The following is a 22,633-nucleotide window of genomic DNA, read 5'->3' on the forward strand; positions in this document are numbered from 1 at the left end:
AGTTTGGAGTTGGAAAGTTTTGAGAGATTGAACTTTCGGAAGCCTCTGTATATTTGAGCTTGTTATACAGGGCTGAAGTATTGATCTGCTTTTTCTCTCTAGACATCAAATCTTTAATTAGGAACTTACCTGATTACTTCTTCTGCTTAGCATAGAAAAACCTTACTGCAAAGTTTAGAATGAGAGACAAATCCTACCTCACAACAGAGCCATCAACCTAAATATTACAGAAGGCAAAATTGTTCAAACTCATATTGTCGAGTTCTCTCTTCTGAATATTGATCTAATCTATTATACTTCTAGAATCATTGGTAATATACTAAACATGAAAACACTGAACATTTATTGAAATAAGTACCTAACATGTCCTACAAGAATGTTATTGGAAACTTCCATACATCAGAAATATAATCTCAATGTCATCATTTTACAAGTGAACAGAAGCATTCAGAGAGGTGGTCTTAACTTTGTTAAGGTCACATAGCTGATAAGCTGAAGGTTAGAATTTCAAATCTAGGGCTTCTAACTTCAAGGCCAAATTTATTCAGTTATACTATATTTGACTCTTAAAATACTATAAGATTTAATAGAATTTTGGAAAAATTGTGTTTTATTCATTAGTCTTGGTCTTCCCTCTGCCCTGTGGGTAAAACCAATGACCCATTTATTTAGTAAGCTCGTCCAAGGGCAGGGACCAGGTCTTCTCTCTCTCTGTATATTCTCAGCAACTAGTACAGTGTTCTTCTGCATGAGTAGGCATCCAATAAGTGTTGACTCAGACAAAGATCATACTTTAAACCAAATATATGCCAAACTCAGATTGTTGTCCCCAAAGAACAGGTCTAATTTTCCCAGAAATAGAAATTCTCATTCAATCTATTAAAAGATTTTCTGTTTCTGTTTTATTTTAGTGTGTTAGGTTTATTGTTTTCTTTTTAACTATCACACGAGGAAATTCTTTGACAGGATATATTGGACTTCCCCTAAGAGAAACTGACACTAGCCATGAAAATTTTCCCATGATCACATTACATTATTGTTCTTTCTTTCTTTACAGTTAGAGATTAAATTAAGAAAGTATTAATAAAGCTACAATAAAACTTGTAGCAGCATGATGAATAATCAAGAATGTTTATTCTTTGTACTATACTATTCTATATAATGTGGTATCCTTTGTACTGAAGCCTACAAAATTAGAAAGTTAAAACTCACAATAACTTTTACAGAGAAAAATCGAAGCACTACAGTTGACAAGGTAATCTTTACTTTTACAAAATATACTCATGATATAAATCCTCTACAATATTACTTTAGATTAATAGTAATAAATCCCTAAGAAGCTTTTAATACATGTTAGTCTAACATTTACTTGAAAATATCATAGCTTCTGATAATTAGAAAAGAATTCAGTTCATGCATGAACTGCTAGGTGCAAATGAATTCCATTTTGTTTGAGCAACAGTGGAAAATCTTACTGGTGGTGTGTGGAAATTGTATTTTTTTCTATAAATTCAGAGAAATGATATATATTCTTAAAAGTAGCTCATTCACAATGTTTTCTTCTCATAGGTGTTACCCAATATACTGTTGTATCTGTTTATCTGAAAATATATATGTACACACACATATATATGCATATGCAGAGTTGATGACATCCATCAAAGAAACCATAACACCTTATTCAAATAAAGACTAGAAATATATACACTGGCAACAGGTAGGCTCTTTAAAATAGTATCTCCATGGTTATGTAGTGTCTTTTGTTTATATTTCCTTATATGAACTGTGCACTCTATTTTTAAGAAACCAGTCAGAGTAGTACCATTCACTTAGAGCCACAAATATTTCTAATTCTGTTACTTTCCTCATAGGTCGCTTTTCATTCATACTATGATTTTGTTCCATAATTTTCAAATATGTATATTTATGTGATATATCCAAATAAAATTATTATGTAAATATAATAGTAATCTATTCATTCATTTTGCTTACCCAACAAATATGTATTGTCACTTGCAATGTGCCAGGTACCTCTTAAGACCCTAGAGAGTTATGACAGGAAACCAAACAGACACAGCAATTCCTTTCCTGATGGAACTTAGATCAAACTGAAGAGACGGCACAAAATAAAATGATCAATTTCCACTTCTGATGAGCTTTGCAAGGGAAAAATACATTTGCAATAGGAGTATATGTAAAAATAGTTTTAACCTGAAGCATAGAGTCTCTTTAAATTAAAAAAAAAATCAATAATGGTTTGGTTTGCAAGCCAAGAAATGTTGTGTAGCTTCCGGTGGTATTTTGTGCACTGCTAGAGCACACATTGTTTTTGTGTGGGGATTGTTTGGGGTTTACTGTCTCACATCTCTGACAAATTTTTAGATATTAAAAAAATAACCACATAATATCACAGCTTAGAAATTATAAATATGACTTTTCAATCCTTCCTTTTTTATTCTGTAGAAAAAGAAATGTAAGCCTTTTGATTCATACCTATTTTTTTATAGGCTGATCAAATTCATACAAAAAAATAAAAATAATGATGTAAATATTTAAATTTATGAATTCTACCATAACTCAAATTAGAAAAACTTCAGAGTTCTGAATTTTAAATTATTGTCAAAGTCATTAATTAAATGTAAACACACTCTGTGGAAGTTCCACTGGAGAATATTTCCGTGCTCCTATATTTTATACACGTGGAATTTAATGGGAGATTTGTGGTGTATTTATGATCAGTATGTAAACAACAAAAAACAAATTGTGAAAAATAATGCTGCTTATTGAATGTTAAAACGTGTTAATAACTTTTAAATTTCACAATAATTATCATTGACCAACTGCAACACACCAGGCCTTATGATGAGACTTCACATAATAGGGTTAACAGATATTTGCCGTTATTTTCTCTTATAATATTTGTCTATAAATCATACCTCACAGAATTATTCTATATGAATTTAACTGTGCTTTTTAAATATCCACCTCCTGCTCTGACAGTAAATTCTGTGAATGCAAAATGCAGATCTGTTTGTCCACTCAGTGCACAGTACATGGAAGATAGTATACGTTCAATTGCTATCTTGTGAATAAATAATTGAGTGAATAGATAAATAAAATGAAATGTGGGCTAACAGAGTAATAATGGCTATTTCTCTTTTATCAATGAATTTCAAAATCAGGTGCCATTTATTGCATAATTCTTGTATGCCAGATTTTGAACTTAGCTTGGAGTGATTGTGTACATGTTATTGGATGTGCTCAAATTTAAAATTCTGGTCTCTTCATGGTGGTTTATAAGTCATTATGAAATGTCCCTTTTTTCCTCCATGTTGCCTTCCTTTAAGTTTTCTTTTTCTGAAATTACTCTAAATGTTCTGCTACCAGTGTTTGCTATTTTTTTCCATCCTATCTCTCACTCAATCTCTATCTTTATAATTAACATGTCTTTTATAAGCATTAAATCCTTGGGGTTTTATTTTATCTATTATGACAATGTTTGTCTTTTATTTGGAGTATTCAATCCATTTACCAATAATCATTAATGTGTTTGCATTTATATCAGTCATCCTACTATTTGTTTTCCGTTTTTCACATCTATTTTACCCACTTTCTTGTCTGGTTCCTTGATTTCCTTTGTATAACACAAGGTATTATAACATTTTTGCTTTTCCTCTACTGACATGTTAATTACATTATTTTTATTATTATTTTAATGTTTATCCCAAATATTAAACCATACATTTGTAACTCATTAAGGTTTTGAAATATTATTATTTTTACTACTTTGCCAATACTGCTAGTACTTCAGAATACTTTAACTCTGCTTACTTCCTTTCTATGTTTTGCATTACTGAGATCAGGGTTTTGGGTTTTTTGTTTGTTTGTTTGTTTGTTTTCTCATATGTTTTAAACTCCAGGAGATAGTATGATTATTGTTTTGTACGGTCAATATTTATTATGTCTCACACTGCACTGTTTCTCTTGGGGATCATTGTTCTTTGGCCTAAGGGATTTCTTTTAATATTTCTTGTAAAGAAGAGCTACTAATGATTTCTCTTAGCTGTGATTTGTCTGAACGTATCTTTATTTTGCCCTAATTTTTAAACTGTTTTCTCCAACTGCATAATCTTATGTTGGTGGTTGTTGGATTCAGTATTTTAAATATATCATTTTTCCCCAACTTACAACTCTCAGTCTTATTATTTCTCATTTTTCTTTGGCTTTATCTCTTTCCTGTCTTTATGTTTCAGTAATTTGACTATGGTAGGCATGATGCTTTTTGTATTTATCCTGCTTATCATCTATGGGTATATATCTTTCCTCTTTTTGAAAAATCTTTGATCAACTTTTCAACTGTTGATTTTGTCTCATTCTGTATTTCTGAGACATCATCAGCAATCAAGCTAGAATAATTGACTGAGTCATTTATAGGTATTATGCTCTCATCTCTATTTTTCATTTTTTTCCCGCTGTTTTCAGTTTACAAATTTTTTATTGACCCATTATCAAATCTAACAATCTTGGCTTTTATTTTACCTTAGTTGCTAAACCCATATATAACCACTATCTGTATGATTTTTCAATAGGTTACATACTTCTCTAAATCTTATTCCTCATTTATGGACTAAAGTGACATAACTAGTTAATTTCTAAACATTTTATCTCTGTGATATTATTGAGCTCTACGTCATTAAGGTAGGTTTTTTTTATATGTTAATTGCATATACTCACACTCCCTTGTTATTGTTTATTCACTACAAAATTGTTAAAACCATATATTGAGGCTTCAAGTTCATTCATTTGATTTTCAGTCCTAGAATCAAGTTCATTAATCTGATTTTCTGTCCTAGAATTCCCTTTGATTATTTTTATAGATTCTGAATATTTGGTGAAATTATCCATTAAAAAAATTGTTTTTGTCTCATTACCTCTATTTTTGAATATACGAATCATTATTATAAAATGCTTTTGGATAACACCAATATTTTCATCTCTTGCTGTTTCTCTTGGTCTTTGGTCATTTGGTCTAATTTCCTGTCAATGATAAGAACTTGTAAGTGACTTGTAATTTTCACTGAATGGCATATATTTTATTTACAAAAAAAAAAAAATGTATAACTCCAAATAATGTTAACTTCCTCCAAAGAGGATCTATCCTTTCCTCTAGTGGCAGATAGATGTGGGTGCTATAAGCTTAATCAAATCAGGGATTATGTTGATTCTAAACTGGACCACAGTTTTGGTATGACTCCGTTTACCTTTGATTTGCCTCATTTTTGAGGCATAGATCTCCAGGGATTTCAGATAAGAGCCTATTTTTTTCACTATAATCCCTCTACCAGTATAACTTGAATTTTAATGATCGTTTCTCAGCATTTTGAGAATGTCTGATAACCTGCTTTGCGTTTCAGAGGCTTTGGGTTAGATTTTTAATCTTCCATTCCACACAGTTTCAGAATTTGGGCAACTGTTTTGATGGAGAATCAAGCTATTAACTTGGAATTCTTCAAGTCCTGCAGGTTTTGTTTTGTTCTGTTTTTTCCATTCTGAAACAGACAAAAGCTTTTGCTAGTTTCTCTATCTCCACCAGCAGAAGCCTTCAACTTGGATTCTTGCTTCCTTGCCTACAGGGAAAGTCATTGATGTTTGAACTGCTAGTCAACAAACCTTTACACAATTCAGTCCAAAAAGGAAGGATAAAGATGATATTAATTTGTGAGTTTATGAGTTGATTCCCATGTCTTTACAATTTCAAATTTTGGAATAGTAAATACCAACATGTTTCAGAATATTGTAAATCAGATCAGTGTCTACTCAAAACACTCAGTAATAAAAGATGAAACATTGATGGAAAGATGTAGCTTTTGTTAAATCGTGTAATATAATTGTATAAATACCAGAAACTTTATTAATTAAAGTTATTTCTTGGATTTTATTGTCATTGAAGAGATGAGATGGTGATACAAATTTTCAAATATTCATGAAAACAAGTGCAAAAAATTGAAGTTGTTTTGAATAAGGCATGTTATCAGGCTTAAGATGGCATATTTTAGATGATTTGCAACAGCATTGGTTTATCACTGTCAATATTTAGGAAGGAAGTACCAAAAACTTTATGGAGAAATTATAATTTACACACTTTTATTTATTAAAATTTTAATAACCTTTTTTATTAAAAAATAAAATTTTAATTTATTTTAATGTAGAATTAAAAACAATCTCTAAGTATCAACAGAATAATTTCTTCATAGTGTCTTTTCTATAAATATTTAAAATTACTGAAAATTTTCTAAAATACCTGTAAGCTACATTCTGGACATAATTTAGAAAGTCATACATTCTTTGCTGCGATTGAAGAGTGTCTGAATACGATGGAAACACAAAGTTATGGCAATACCTTGCTCTGACACAGGTGGATATTAAATTAGAGAAGTATTTTACATTGTTTTGTTTTCTTTTGTTTATAACTCCTATATAAGTGTAAAGTATACCAGAAATGCTTTTAAAGTACTTCGATGTAAAACTAATGACTTTTTCTTAATTTAAAAATATAGGTACAATGATTAGTATACAAAGATTATTTGGGAGAAAGCTTGAGTATTATACTAAATATCTCATGCTTTTGAATGGAAAAAATGAATTTCAATTAAATCAAGAAATATTCTGAGAAGAAAAAAAGATTATTCCTTCTTTTGTTAGTGCAGATTTTTGACATTAGAAGAATAAAATATGATATATATTATCAACCATCACAAAATAAATAGTTCAGAAAATCCCTTTTCTGGAACACAGCTATCACTCACTACTTGTCCTTATGTTAGGATGGAACTCTGCTTAAATATGTCACACAGTGACCCACGCTTAAAAATTAACCAATATCTCTATGATTTTTCAACAGGTTACGTACTTCTCTAAATCTTATGCCTCACTTATGGAATAAAATTATATAACTAGGTAATTTCTAAACATTTTATCTCTGAGATATTATGGAGCTCTACGTCATTAAGGTAAGGTTTTCATATGTTAATTGCATATACCCACAATCCCTTGTTATTGTTTATCCACTAGAAAATTTTACTCAGTGTTATGAATCCAAACACCAAATCGCATTTGGTAATGACACAGTGTGTGTGCATGCATACTAGTGCGTGTGTATGCCAAAGCACAAAATCATATAAATGTACATCCTAAAAGACCAAGTGAGATAGAAGTGAATTTCATCCTTTGAAAATTTCCAATACATAATCCATATTTCCTCACTTTCACTTCAACTTTGAACAGCAACATCTAGGAAGGTTAAATAGATCTAAGTTATTAATTATTAATCTCTAACTCTGCTTTACCCTCATGGTGGTGACAATAATAAAGTTCATTCCATCCCCACGAGGGCTCATTCATCCCTTCATTAAAATAAGATTTATTGCTGGGCATAGTAATAGTCACTGGGGTGCTCTCCATACAACTGGAGACATTTGAGTGCCCTAGAAATGACCAGGAGGAGTGTGAACCTCGTTTGGGGAGACAACAGGGAAGATTTCTCAGAGAAGATTATATAAGGTAGAGACAATTCCTAGACTCCAATAAAGACAGTTTTTGTGAAAATACACTCATAAAAAGCAAGCCCTTCTCCTTCTCAAAGTACCCATACTTTCATCTATCATTTCCCTTTCTGTCTTATGAGAAGATGGATCTATTCTGTTCTAAACACAGTTGGCCCCTTGTTGCAGCTTTTACTTCCCCCAAGCCCTCGTACAATTAATTATCAATTCCTTGTTGAATAGTTAATTCATCTTCCACTAACTTTTTTAACCTTCCAACTACAACTATTTTCAATGATGTCCATGCACTAAAAAAAAAAAAGAAACAAAAACAAACAAGCAACCTGTCTTCCAATCTCCCCTTTACTTTAGCCACTACCCCTTTTTTACTCATAGGAAAACTTCTGGAAGATGTAATCTACTCCCACTAGCTTGCTTAAGTTTCTACTGAAAGACCCTCTCTAAGATCATTAGAGATCCCTCAATGCTAAATCCAACAGCTCCTTCTTTATCTAGAACCTGATTGAATACTTAATATCTTTACAAAGTTTGACTTTGAAGACCACCCACTTTTGAAAAAGAACTTTTCCTTTAGCTTCATTTATGATATTCTCTTTCAGCTATTTATTTAAATTTATCATATAGGCTCTTCTTTCTAAATTTTTTTCTTGAAAGTCTGTGTAACCTTTTATCTCTTTCACATTCTTCACATGTAATGATATGTGTGTTGACTTCAGAAAGTTTCAGTAAGGATAAATAACATAATCGGTCCAAAATTATTGACACATGCCAAGAACTTTAATTAATAAATGGGAGATATTATTATAATCATTGTGTTCATAGTTATATATTTTAGTCTAACATAGAGATGACTGCTGGATCCAAACTCTGTGAGCACTTTAGCTCACAGCACTATCCAATACACTTTTCCATGAAAATGTTGAACAACTCTGGTGTCCAGGATGGCAGCCATTATCCACGTGTGACTTTCAAAGTGTTTGCAATGTGACTATTGTGAAGGAGGAGCTGAAATTTTTAATTTTACTTGGTTTTAATTAATGTAAAGTTAAATAACAACATGTGACCATAGACCACTCTATTGGATAGCACAGCTCTAGACCTTTACTTTTAACTTAGAGGACATTCAGTTTGCAGAATTAAAACATGTCTAACAATCAGCTTCCTTTTCTATATCTTATAGAACAAGCTAATTTTCTGAATTCCCTATTTCAATTAATGGAATCAGCATTCACCAAAGCAGCAATGTTCAAATGCTATGAGATGTATTAGGATTCATATTGAAGTGAAAAGAGCATGATCTTTGAATAAAACACACCTGACTTTGAATAAGGCATCACCATTTCCTTGTCATTTGACCTTGGACAAATTAAATAACCTGCAAGAGAATCTTTTTTTTTTTTTCATTTGTAAAATAAAAATAAATATGTGTATCACACAAGGCTATTATCAGGATTAAATGGCATAGCATATGTAAAACACCTGGCATAGAGGCTGGGCATATAAAGCGTATATATTTCATAAATATACATTACCTCTTTTCTTGCCTCCAATTTCAAATGGATTAACAGATTCTATTGATCTCCTGCATATATTCTTATTAATCTTCTTCTCATCAACTTTTTACCCTCTTAATCTATGCCTCTTTCCCCATTCTCTTTTAGTAATATCTCGTATCCAATCCATAATCTAAATTGCTACAAAATAGCCTTCCAAAATATTGATCTGATCTTGTTACTCACTATTTATTGCTTTATAATTTTACTACATGAATATGTAATTCTGTATTGCATGGTTCTAATTTGTATAAAGTAAGTGGTACCACAAGTGTATCATAGTACAAGTAAGTATCCTTCTGCAACCCTCAAACTTGCAACTTTGGAGTCCACAATTTCTAATTTTAGTTATGCATAACTCTCATTTCTTTATTTGTATATTTTTGGCTCATGTAAAAAAATAAGTGACAATTTAGTTATTTTCTTGATAAACATTTAAGGCTGCTTTGAACATTCTTGTATATTTTTCCTAATGAACACATACAAATTTTTTTCTAGGATATATACCTATTATATGGAATAAAGTGAGCGAATATTAAGGGTATAGCTCATTGATTTTAACATATGTATACACTTCTGTAACCACGACCAAAATCAAGTTACAGAAGGGTTCCAATATCCCAGAAAACCATTATTCCCTCCCGTCCCAGAAACACAGTTCTGAGTTCTATTACTCTATATTCATGATTTGTAACTTCATGTATATCAATGCACTCTTTCATGTCTAACCTCTTTTCCTAAATATTAGGTTTATAAGATTCATCTATGTCCTGCATGTAGCTTCAGTTCTTCCTCCCCACCCATTGCTCTTGAGTATCTACTGTATGAATTCTCCATGACTTATTTATCCATTGTACACCTGACGTGTATTTGAATTAGTTCCAGTTTCTTATTATTAAGAATAAAACTTTCATGGAATGAACACATGCGCTCATTTATGTTCAGGTTTTTCCTACAACTGAAATTGCTAGATCACAGAGTAATACATTTTTAGCTATAATAGATACTCTCCACATCGTTTATCAATGTGGATTACCAACATACATTCTTACCCGAAATTGCTGAGAGTTTCAGTTGCTCCACGTCCTCCACAATACTTGAAATTCTGGTTGCGATTCTCATAGGATTCTTGGGATATCACATTATGGTTGTGCTTCTGTTTCACTGATAACTAATATTATAAAGTACCTTTTCATGTGATTATTACCATTTGGATATCTTTCATAAAGTGTATTTTCATGACTCTTACCCATCATTTTGTTCTCTTCTTTGTCTTTTTGGTTTTGATTTGTAAGACCTATTACATATTCTGGAATGAATCATTTATTTAATGATGCATTGCAAATATCTCTACTAACTCTGTGGCTTGACCTTCCGCTCTTATTGTGCATTTGATGAAAATAAGTTCTAAATGTTCATGAATTACATTTTTACAAATATTTGTTTTATTGTTAGTGATGTTATATTATACCGTTTAATATTAACTCTAAGTTCATGAAAATGTTCTCCTCTGTTTTCTTCTTTAATCTTTACTATTTTAGATTTTACATTTATTTCTACGATCCATCTGAAATTAATTTTTGTGTATGGTTTGTGTAGGGTCAGGGTCCATTTTATTTCCTTATGAATATTCAATTGACCCACAGCCATTTATTGAAAAGAAAATCATTTCCCCCACTGAATTGTGGAGGTGACTTTGTCATAAATCAGGTTACCATGTATGTGTGGGTCTGTTTCTGGAAACTGTATTCCCTGCCATTAAAATATTTATCTTTGTACAAACAGCATACTGTATAAATTTCTGTAGTTTGAAAATAAGTTTTATGGCTAGTAAGTCTTCCAGTTTTGTTCTTTTAAAGATTTCCTTTCCTATTCTAGATTTTAGGTCCTTTGCATTTCCATGTACATTTTGGAATTTGTTTGCCAATATCTAGAAAAATCTACAGGATTTTCTAGTATACATTACATATTTCTTTCTAAGAATTGTCTTTGATAACTTTGGTATGACATATCTTCACTACTGTTCATTTTAAGTAATGTCTAATCTTGATAAGTTAGTCGCATGTTTTAAATTTACAAATATTTGGGAAATTTTTGTTTTTCTATTATTGATTTCTAATTTGATTTTGCTATGGTCAGATGGTCTGTACATTTTCAGCCTATTGAAATGTGAAGAGATATGTTTAATAAGACAGATTTTGATCAGTTTTGGTAAATACAGTGCATGCACTATTATGTGGTGGTGCCTCTCTCCTCAGGGCACAAATGATGTCCGTGTGCTTCTGTGACAGGTTGTATTTTCCAAAGATTGGCCACACAATAAACCTCATCCTACATGTTCATTTACAATGTGACCATCACATTTTTATCAATAAAAAGTGGGGTCTATGTCTTTTTCCCTTGAACATCGTGGACTTGAGATTTCCTTATAACCAAAAGTATGTTGTGGAAATGATACTGTATGACTTACAAAGTTAAGGAAGAAAGTGCATGCACTTTTGCCCTGCTCACTGGAACACTTAGTTTTGGAGCACTAAGCCACCACCTACTAAGAAGTCTAACTATCTTGAAGCCACTATGCTGTCAGAAGTGAGACCACATAGAGAGGCCATTTCAGGTGCTCTGGTCAGCAATTCTAATCTGTCTTCCCCACCAAGGCACCAGACATATGAATAAATGAACCTTCACATGATTCCAATCCCAAGATGTCAAGTCGCCTATAGTCTTCAAGTCTTTCAAAACTGAAACTCTGATCATCATGAAACAAAGCAAAGCCTCCCCTTTCCATGCCTTTCCTAAGATTCTGTCCCACCAAAGTTGTATAATAAAATAGTATTATTTTATGTCTCTAAACTGAGAGAAAAACAGTTATTTAATACCTGTAAATGAAGGGCTGCCATAACAAAATCCTGAAACATTTGGTATTGGCTTTGAGATTGAGCAATGAGCTGAAACTGAAAAAAACAAAAAAGACATCAAGATGACTAGAACAGCAGATAAAAAAGACTCTTGTTATTTGACTGTGGACAATGTAGCAACTGTTACCTGTAGCAGTATGACACATACAAAATGTACTTAATGAACTAATGATCTATCTAAGAGGATTTACCAGCTAGACAATTTATTTTCAAACTATACCAATTTATACAGTATGATGTTTGTCATGCAAGAAATCTGACTAGTCTGTGACGACAATGCTGTGTGGAGGTCAAGAACTTGAAGATACCACATGTGCTGTTATTGATAATCCTAGTCTTTGATCCTTCCCAGCTCAGAAAAAAAAGGCCAAATAACCCTTCAGGTGAGTTTATCCACAAGTGTTTGTATCATAATATTATGAATTTGTGGATTTAAGTTATTTGATGGCTTTCAATCTATGCAATCATTACCTTTTTTGAAGCTCATTGGCTTCTCTCTCTTCATAGCTGGATTCATTGTGAAATGATTCTGGTAGTAATTTCTTTCTTTGCTCTTTGGTGTAACAAGATGTTATACTCTCATTTTGACATATCCTAGAATCAGACATTTTCCCAAGGAACTCTGTTTTTGCGTGTGTGTGTATGTGAACAATGATATATTAAGAGAACACTCTAGGTACAGAGAATGATCATTGCTACTCAGTTGTGTACTGTTTCTAGGTGGAGCGAATATATGTATATAAATAACAGAAATAAATTATATGTAGATATAAATAATATTTAGATATAATTATATTTAGGTATAAAAAGATATTTATATTATATATATACATAAATATGTGTGTGTGTATATAATCATCATGGATTCATACAGATACCTCCAATTCAAGACTAAAAGATTACATAACATCCTCTATTATCAATATCTTTTCCTTCCACACTGTGAATCTTGGCTTTATAGGTAGAGAGAACAATAGCATCAGAGTATTCTATTATTAGTTATTTGTTTTACACAGGCAACAGTCTAAGACTAACAATGAAATTACTGAATTTATTATTTTCACGTGCTGTACACTTTCTCCTCCTATTTTTTATATGTGCACTATATCTATGTTGTCAGAGCATATAACTATCATATAAAATATTCTCATCTTTAGCCTTGATTTAATCTTAATTATACAATTAATTATATATTTAACACTCACAATTTGTATTCAATTTCATGTCTCTTTAACAATTTTGAATGCTTGAAGTTTACTCTCTAGTAGATGAATCTTCAGGAAAGACATATCAAGAATATATCTTATATTCTTGTTTGTCGATAAGCCTATTCTCTTCATATTTGAAAATCTGTTTACTTAGAAAGTCTTTAGTTCACATTTTAATTCCTTGTGTGCCTTAAATATGTTCTTCCATTTTCTTCTGACTTAAGAAGTTGACAAAAGTACTGATGTTAACCTATTTTTTTGTCTTATAAAACATATGCTGTTTTTTATAAATGTCAAAAGAATATTTTCTTTTTCTCTAAATTATAGTAATTTTGCTAGAAGGTTTTGGTGTTGGTCTTTGTGGATCACTTTTTCTTAGTTATATAATGTATTAAATCAATATGTGTTAATTTCTGTCAGAACACTTTTCATGAAATACAATTTTATTTGCTCTCTTCCCTCACTTTGATTTTCCTTTTTAGAAAATCCTATTATCTGTCATTGGATCTTCTTTGTCCATATTCAGTATTTGTCAATTTCCCTCAAATACTTTTTATTTTTCTCCATTTCTTATAAATGTTAATTTTTTCTTCTTTTTCATTGTTAATTGATTTTAAAGTGTTATCAGTTGTGCTTATTTGTTCTTGGTTTCTTTTTAGTTTAGTCTTCGTTGCAGATACTATTTTTTCCCTTTAATATATAATTATTTTCTAAGTTCTGGTATCTTATTTCTGAGTTTTTCTAATTCTGAGTTATGTTATTATTTATTTCACATAGCACTCTCTTATGCCTTTTAGCTTTTTTTCTAAGTCATGTTCTTCTGGTGTGCTTTTGTTGTCTGCTAAAAGGGACATAATTTTAGTCCTTGTTACCTTTTATTTTTTCCTCTCTTCAAAGCCATACAAAACAAATATATACTATAGTGTTTTGAAAAGAAAAATCCATAATTTTAATGAAGTCCAGTGTATTATTACTTTTTTCTTTTTTGCATTATACTTTTGGTGTTATATCTAAAAAATCTTTGCCAAAACTATGGACATAACAATGTTTCTCCTATGTTTTCATTTAGAAATTTTATAGTTTTAGGTTTTACTTTTCAGTCCATTTTATCTTTTAATCAATTTTTTGACATAGTTTATTTTTGTTTCCTAATGAAGAACCACTTGTTCTAGCAACTTGTTTTGAAAAAGATGATCCTTTCTTCACTGAATTGCCTTTGTAGCCTTGTCAAACATTTGATCATGTGTGTGTGTTTTCATCCGTCTATTAATATGTCTTTATGCCAATATCACAAAGTCTTGATTACTGAGGCTTTATAATAATTCTTTTTTTGCGGTACGCAGGACTCTCACTGTTGTGGCCTCTCCCGTTGTGGAGCACAGGCTCCGGACGCTCAGGCTCAGTGGCCATGGCTCACAAGCCTAGCCGCTCTGCGGCATGTGGGATCTTCCCGGAATGGGGCATTAACCCGTGTCCCCTGCATCAGCAGGCAGACTGTCAACCACTGCACCACTAAGGAAGCCCTATAATAATTCTTGACATAGGATATTTCTAGCTCTCTAACTTCATTCTTCTTTTTCAAAATTGTTTTAACTATCTTAACATCTTTGGAGTCCCCTATATATTTTAGAAACAACTTGTTAATATCAACCAAGAAATTCTTTGTAATTTTTTCTTGAATTGTGTTAATCTTCATCAGATTTATTTCTAAGTATCAATTTAATATTTTTGTAGCACTGTAATTAGTATTTTTTTAAATCTCAATTTTGATTGTTTGTTGCTAATATATAAAAGTACACTTGCTTTTATAAATATTGGTCTTATATACTTGATAAATTTTCTTATACATTCTGGAAGGGTATATATATATATATATATATATATATAGATAGATATATAGATATATAGATATATAGTACATTTCATCTACATAGATGACCATATTGTCTTTAAACAGAGAGTTTTGTTTTTCTCTTTCAAACTTTGTTGACATTAAAAAATAAAACAGTCAGTTATTTTATGAGCAAAAATGAATTTATTCAGGAATAACAGAGAAATGGCAATTCAGAACAAGCGAGCTATAGCAAAAGTCATAGGCAAGTCCAACAAAGAATGGAGAAAAACATTAATTTATAGAGAAAAAGAGGAAGTTGGGAGGGGTTGTTTGGATCAAAGGTCCATCAGAGAAAAATGAGTGTTCAGGGTGATGACAGTTTCTCATTGACTGAGTTACTGGGGTGTTGGATTCCTTGTAGGAGATGCAATGTACATCTTCTCCTGTTGGGGCCTATAACTGATGATTCTTTGCTATTGATGGTTCTTCTGTTAGGGTCTATAATTGACAATTCTTCCTATAATTAGGCACTGGGTTGTACTTCATGAGAGCTCCCAATTCTGACGTCCATCTCCATTTTAGTGAGGTTTCTCTTTGGTAATTTTCACAACTTTGAATATAATATTTTCCCTGCTTACTGTACTCTCAAAGACCTCTAGTGCAATGTTGAAGATAAATTGTGAGAATAGATATCTTAGCCTTGTTCCTAATCTTGGAAAAGCATTCTACCTTTTACTATTAAACAAGAAGTTACCTGTATGTTTTTAGATGATTTTAAATTAGTTTGAGGAAGCTTATTTCAATTCCTACTTCACTGTTTCTAAAAGAAATGGATGTTACCTTTTGTCAAGTGGTTTTTCTATATCTATTGAGATGTTCATTAGATTTTTATTCTTAAGCTGGTTAATACAGTGAATTATATCAACTTATTTTTGAATGTTAAAAAAACTTGTATTCCTATAATAACCCCCCCTTTGTGTTGAAGTATTGATACAATAATTTTAAACATTTACTTTGCAAAAACTTAAGAATTTTTGCATCATTGTTCATGGAGGATAGCTTTCTGTAGTTTTCTTTATTTGTGATGTCTTTGGCTTTGGTATAAGGATGATGCTGGCCTCATAGAATAAATTAGGAAGCATTTCCTTCTCTTCAATTTTTCTGGAAGAGTTTTTGTAGAATTGGGATTATTTCATCCTTGATTTTTAGATGTATTTCATTAGGAAAATTGCCTGGACCTGAAGTTGCTTTTGTTGGATTGATTGTTTGACATATGTTTTAACAAATAATTGAATTTAATAGACATAAGACTACACAAGTATCTGTCAGCAAATATTCCCTTTCATCTATGTTTTTCATTTTTTGACATAATAAAGTTTTTAAATGATAGTTACTTATTTTTCTTTTAATAACCACATAATCTGTATAGATGTCACTTTTGTCATTCACAATATTGGTAATTTATGTCTTCTCTCTTTTTGTTTTTATTTTGTCTAGCCAGAGGTTTATCAATGTTATTAATCTCAAAAGGCTATATTTTGGTTTTAATGATTTTTCTCTCTTATTAGGCTTTTTATTTCAGTGATATATTTTATGATTTTATTATCGCCCCACTTCTGATTACCACAGTTACATTTGCTATTCTTTTTTTAGTTTCTTAAAGTAGAAGCTGAAGTAAATGATTTAATACAGGTTTTTAGGGTATTTATTAAAATAGTGATTTAATACATGTATTTAGTGTATTTTTCCTCTCAGACACTCCAGTTTTCATTTCTAGAGGCTTGATTTAATTTTTAATTTTTTAACACTCTACATGCCTCTACTTAACTTTTGGATCATGGGGGACATGTAGCAACTTTTAACATCCTTGTCTGCAAAGGCTAATATCTGTGTCAGTTCAGATTCAGTTTCAATGTACTGATTTTTCTCCTCATCATAAGTTTTATTCTTCTGCTTCTTTGAATTCTTTGGTACCAAATGTTGAGCTCACCTTTCTGTGATATTGTTCTGTCTTGAATCTTAGTTCCTCAAGACTTTGCTGTCTATGTAGTTCTCAAATAACTTCACACATACCTTTATTTTTTTAAAATCTAAGTTTTCTAGTTGTTTTTACTAGATGGTTGGTACAAGAAGCTATCCTATCACTGCTGGTAGTGGGATTCACCAATTATTTCATTTTGATTAGAAAATAAAATAACAGTTTAGAGAAGAAAGTTATTACTAGCTGCAAACAAGTTGTTTGATAGTTAACGCTCCTTAATAAGATCAGAATTTACATAAGTTTCCTTTTTGATTTTTTGGAATGCTGGAACTCTCTCCTAGCTCTTGATTCCATAGAGACTACATAATAGATTGATTCCACAGCAAAACTTCAGTTGCAAAGTCTCAACCAAAAAGTCAACTCCTGGATGGCAGAGACGTGGTCATCTTTGATTTCCACTGTACCTAGTCCAGCATCTTGAACTTTATTTTTGAAATAAAGTCACATTTTGAATTTAAATGATTATTTTGGAGGTCAATATTTAAAATATTTTAAAAATATTTAGTATGTGTTGACCACTGTGTTAAATGATTTAATTATATAATCTTGTTTACTCTGCACAGCAATATTATACTGTAGGTTTAGGGCAGGGTAAATTCAAATCTTTCACCCAAACACTGTTATATTCTCTGCCCAAAAGGCAACATATCTAGTTTTTGCTTTTTTCACTTGAAATCAAATCACAAATTACATATTTAATTTTTTTATATCCTAGGAGTTACATTAGAAAATTAAATGATTGGATTTCTGACAATTTTATTTTCATTTGCCATTGTGCAGAGAATGTATTTTATTTTATTTTATTTTTATTTTTTTGAGAATGTATTTTAGAGTTAGAGGTTGCTTTTGGCCCCTACAAGGGTTCTGGCTATACTATTACACTTCCTATTCTCTTTCCAGTAGCAGTAAACAAATTGTGGCTTAGATCCTGCTATTATTCACCCATCCCTTATGCCAGGTGAAAGTTTGCTTGGCTTAGAGTGTACACCCCCTCCCTTCTGCCCTCTTCTACTGTGAACTCCTTCTCTGTGCTTCATTTCCTTGCTCTGACAGCCTAGCCTTCAGCTCTCATTGCTCACTGCTTACCTCGACCAGGAGCTCCTTTATTACCTGACAGAGTGCTTTGCCTGCCATGACTCCCTCAAAAAATTACATTGATTTATTTCCCAAAGGAGCAAATCTAGCCTTAAATTCTGTCACCACCACGCTTTCCCTGATCTGAAAGTAAGGCTAGAATTTTATAGCTCCTTCAGTGCAGACTACACATTGTAACTCAGAAGAAGCAAGAGATCTACCAAGTGAGGTCATTCACTGAGACGGAATCAGAGCTCATATCTCTTGGTTATACTTGAGTATAATAATAATAAATCATAAAATACACTGTGCACACCAGAAAAGAAGGATAGTCTACTTACCTATGCAAATCTACAGCATTATATACAAGGAGCTTCTAAAAAGCAAAGGCCCAAGTAAACATATAAAGATATACAATATTTCCACAATTCAGAGATGAATATTTTTCAACATATTAATGTTTTTGAACCTTACTATCATTTATATATATATATACAATTATAGCACTTTTTACTTATTTGTTTTTCCTGAACAAATTTTTAATTAACAACGTGTCTTAGAATCCAGGAAATTAGTGTTTATCAATTTGTCTCTATATTTCTCTCAGTGTTTACTTCATAGACTTCAGACTCATTATCCAATTTTGCTCTTAGTATGTGATTAAATCATTTTATATTGACAGGCTTTCATCTTAGCAAAGCAAAAATATGTTCAGGAAAATAAGAAAATCATTTTTCCCCCTCTGGCTCTAAATATCTTTATTTATAAAAGAACTTATTTATGGTAGCACCATCTAATATTAATTGTGTTAATATTTTTCTACTTTAATCATAATGATAGCATTGTGATTAAAATAAACAATATATTTGATTGAAATCCTTCAAATAATTTTGTATGGATTTATATTTTCTTGGGCAAAGTGCTTATGATCTTTTTATTCGTTTAGACTATTGAAAGAAAGGCAAAACAGGTTTAAAATGGGTATAAATTATTCATAGTATTTTTATTCAATTTGCCTTTAAAGAAAAAAAATCAAATATATTTTTCTTCAGTCTTTAAAATGGAGATTTGGACTCTTATGCTCACTGGATCAGTAACATGATGTCATGAGGAATTTGAGCTATATCACATCAGTTTTCATACAGAGGCCCTTGTCTCAGACCTTTGCCACTTTCACAGAAAGAATTCCTACATTGACTATGAAAATTATACTTAGGCTTAATTTTGCAACTATATAAACCTATCCTGTAGTGGTAGGCACTAAATTATGGGTTCTTAAGTTTGGTTTCATGTGATTTTACTTGCTTTGTTTTCAGTATTTGGTATGATATTGGCAATAGAGAATGAATTATTATGCACTGATGGTCTCTCTTCTATGTGCTAGTATTCTGCCAATGTTAAAAGAAATTTAGTTTGATAAATTGAAAATAAAAACCATATCTGTAGTTAAAGTGTTCAAGAGTTACACTTTATATTCCTTTAAAAGTAAAAATAGAAACTTCACATGCTGAAAAATTTTCATGCACCAAGAATTGTAAACTTGTAATTTCTCCATCAAGAGAGCTAGAAATTCAACATATATAAACACTATAGTCTGAACGTCTATTTCAAAATCATCCTGAAAGATGTGTTAGTAAATGCACTATATGTCTTGTATAATCTGACTTTAAATTCAAGATGGCCAGGAATTTGAGATGTTTTAAAATTAAAGTTGTAATGTTTCCACATTGTTAATTTTAAAAGATCTAGTATGCCAAACCTAAACAGCATTGTTGCATGCACTGATGTAATGTTACATACTAAAACACTTTGCATAATTTCAGTTATTCTGCTAATGACTTTTTATGCACTTAAGTTAATATCCTGAACAATGATTGCTCTTTAACTTTCTCATGATAGATCATGGCAACAAAATTTGTATTTTGTTGCATAGGCAAATTTATTCAGGTGACTTTTAACTAAGAATATTAGGTACCATGACAAACACAAACAGTGGGAAAAAAAAATAAAACATTGTGCATATGACATGTTCTTATTTTTACATAATACTACTGGTAATGATACTATAACATGGTCAAAATGCTATAGATAGAGTTCTGGGGCCTTTAAATTGTAGACTGTGATAAGATTATGCTCTCTTAGTGTCCATAATACTGCCTAATAAAGTGCCTAATAAAAATTCAGCATGGGGCTTCCCTGGTGGCACAGTGGTTGAGAGTCCGCCTGCCGATGCAAGGGACATGGGTTCGTGCCCCGGTCCGGGAAGATCCCACATGCCATGGAGCGGCCAGGCCCATGAGCCATGGCCGCTGAGCCTGAGTGTCCGGAGACCACAACAGTGAGAGGCCCGTGTAAAAAAGATTCAACATGTATTAGATGTGCTTTGGCAATACCAATTTTTTTGCCTAGCCCAGAGGTATAGATTTTGTGATCATGCCTTCAACATATTTAGTCATTTATTTAAAACTTATTGAATACTACTGAACTATTATATGCATTATGAAACAAATACAAAAGAAGAATGGAAAAAGTGAAGTAAAACTGAACATCAGTAGAACTAGGTTTCTCTTAAAATTTTGCTCTGTAGACCACTATGCTAGTTTACCGAAGCCAGCTGGTTTTATCTGTAGAAGTGTTACCCAAACCTACACTTAGTCCAATGAAAGGATTTTTAAAAAACTGTAAATAAGTGTAATTCCCTTTACTCTTCAAGAGTTATTCCTTCTAGTCTACTCTAGTCTAGTTTAATCTATTCTTAATTCTATATTTCTGAGCATTTTATGACTGCTCCTATTTTCTTGAAACTCACAACATGTGACTTTCTTACAACTGAACAGAGTTCTCTAAATATGGACACGAATATCCCACAAAAGGACTCCTATAATTAAAAAGTTATATAATTTTATGTCCAAACCAAGACACGGTTAATAATTATTCAGTTCACAAAGATAACAGGCATAAACAGCGCTGTCCTGGGAAAATAACAGCTTATATTTATATGACCAATAATGGTTACTATGAGGTATAAGTAAAATAACTATTCTCCCACTGTATCTTAGCTGAAGCTCTTTGTTTATATGAAAATTGCTTGTATATAGTTGTTTCAGGTTCTAACTAATTAGCCTACCATTGTCTTTTAGCTCCCTCTGAGTTTCTCATAAAAAGACTTCGTCTTTGACATTTTATCACTATTTTCTTCCTTCTGAACTTTTAAAATCTTTCATATAATAACAATTTTTTTTAATAATTGAATAAAATAGGTTGTTGTGGGTTCTTTTTCTCTCTTCTTTTAAACAGTGGCCAGACTAAAACGTATAGAGTGAGAGAAGTACCAGACAAAAAAGTGAGTGTGTGGAGAGGATGTGTGTAACATAAAGGAAAAAGCACAACCCCAAAATGTTCTTTGTTGAATACACACAGTAAAATTGGTGTAGGGGCCAGTCTAGTGAAGACTTGAAGCAAAAAAAATTCTCCGTTTGAGAAAGTAAAAACATTTTTCTCTATGCCCATTTAATGACGCTACTTTAGAAAGAAAAAACTACTCTGTTTTTTTCACTTTTATTTATGCTTGAGTTATAACAACACTACATATAACTTTATAAGGCCAAGTTAATGGTATCTGACACATTTTAGTGGATAATCCTTGTCCTCTGTAATGATAACTTCATAACTGATTGGGGTGAGAGGTACATCAGGTCAGAAGACAAGTCTTGGCTGGACTGAACCAGCTAAATGGAAATTAATGGGTTTTGATCCATCAGATTTTAGAATATATTTTAATTTAATTAATTTTAGTTTAAATTGAGTTCATTTCTCAGAAAAATTCTTAAGAGCACAGTTAATTAGCTATGGTCTAAATTTGCCAGCTGATTTTAATTTGATGAGGGATTTCTACTGGGCTGTTAATTGCTATATTTGCCTTTTTAAAATCACAAATTCAAAGTCCAAGAAAAAGCTGCCAGCAAATTGCATTAATGCATTACAAAGAAAGCATATGTTAACAAGAAAAAATTTTTAGAACTGTGAGAATTGTTTTTAAAAAATGAGAATTTAATATGTGTGATAACAGAACTGTATGTTTTTCAGATATCACTGGAAGTTCAGTAGGAAAAAGTCTTTGTCTATCAAAGAAAGAATGCATTCTACAGAATGAAAATGTTATAAAACAGTGAGCATAATGCTTTTGAGACTGGTAAATTTAAAGGATATTTTTTTCATTTCAATTAAAAAATGCAACTAACTACTATCAAAAATATTTTGCCTATGTAAATGTTCCGTTTGAAATATACATGGCAGAAAGTCATTTTAAGCAGTCCATTTTCATCTTTGCTGTTTCTTAGATGGTACTTTATAAAACAAAGTAGTACATATGTTTGTCTTAATTATCATTTTAAGACTAGCAACTTCCTTTTTTTTTTTTTTTTTTTTTTTTTTTTTTTGTCT

Source organism: Lipotes vexillifer, unplaced genomic scaffold (genome assembly GCF_000442215.2).
Source record: "Lipotes vexillifer unplaced genomic scaffold, Lipotes_vexillifer_v1.1 scaffold507, whole genome shotgun sequence".
NCBI lineage: Eukaryota > Metazoa > Chordata > Mammalia > Artiodactyla > Lipotidae > Lipotes > Lipotes vexillifer.